The following is a 1373-nucleotide window of genomic DNA, read 5'->3' on the forward strand; positions in this document are numbered from 1 at the left end:
TGTCCCCCTTTGCAGATCCCCAGCACCTGGCGCCTGTGCCCAGGCCACTCTGCCAGTCACCTAATTGGCATCCTGCCTTTGGTCCCCACCTCCTAGATTGTTCCCCCTTATCCGTCCTTTCTCAACAACACCTCTGTGCATTTTTGCTGCACAGGATGTGGAGGCCAGTGTCATCATTGAGACCTCAGGCTCCGCCAGGTTCAGCCACCCCTGTCACCACCACCATGTCACTGTGTACCGCGCTTGCTGCCCTTACTGCCACCAACATGGCTGCAGGCTCTAGAGAGGAGTGGCCCCCCCTTGTCCTATACAAATTGAATGGAGGCTCCACAACGGAGCCACCCTGGTCTGACCCCAGGCACTGCCCCTCGTAGGACTGCTGTGGCTCTGACACTTATGAGCTCCATGTAGGGCTTTCCAGACTGAGCCTCTAAATTTCTCTTCCTCTAGCTTTCTTTATTCCTACTTTCTGGGAAAGTTTCTTGAGGTTACATTCCAGTTCTTCTATCCAAAGATGTACTGTTTATGCTCTCAGAGCTTAACATTTCTAAAGGGTCTGTTTGTTCTCTGAATGTTTCTTTACGGTGTGCGTGTTTGCTTTGGCGATGGTGTTTTTTCTCAGGGAGTATTAAAGTTTTAACTTCTGAGGGTTTCTTTTTAAAGCCTCGTCTGTTTCCCGTTTCCTCCAAATACCTTTTCCTATCTTTTGTTTTCTCCTTTCGTTGACCGCTGTCTTTCCTCAGAACTTTCTGGAAGCCTCCTCTGCTTCTCGGCAGGGCACCGGTATTTAAAAGCTTGGATATCCAGTGTGTGTTGCAGAGATTTGTGAACTCTATGGTGATTTGGCAAGGGCATTGTTCTGGATTGTTATGTGCCCCCCTCCATTCACATGTTCAAATCCTAACTCCCTAGGGGATGCTGTTGGGGGGGGGGCGGGGATTAGCTCATGAGCAAGGAGCCCTCACAGATGGGATTCTGCCCTTACAAAAGAGGCTCCTTCCAAGGTTCCCTGGCTCCTTCCACCATGTGAGACCACGGCGAGGAGGCAGCCTGTAGGAAGCAGGGAGGTCTCATCAGACACGGAATCTGCCAGCAACTTGGTCTTGGACTTCCCAGCCTACAGAACCGTGAGAAATAAAATCTGCTGAAGCCCCTCAGTCTGCGGCTGTTTTGTCTCAGCCACTCAAGTGGACTAAGACAAGCATGGCTCCATTTTTCTCTCTTCGACAGCTCAGTGTCTCCAAAAAGGTGCTTTTAACTGTCTTCCCGGGGGTATAAGCCCGGTTCTAGGCACCAGTGGTGGCAGAGCAAAGGACCCAGCTTCCGTTTTCATTCACTCAGGCCCCAGCTGAAACACGTTGTCCCTCTCTGAG

This window comes from Suricata suricatta, chromosome 7, assembly GCF_006229205.1.
Source record: "Suricata suricatta isolate VVHF042 chromosome 7, meerkat_22Aug2017_6uvM2_HiC, whole genome shotgun sequence".
NCBI classification, from domain to species: Eukaryota; Metazoa; Chordata; class Mammalia; order Carnivora; family Herpestidae; genus Suricata; species Suricata suricatta.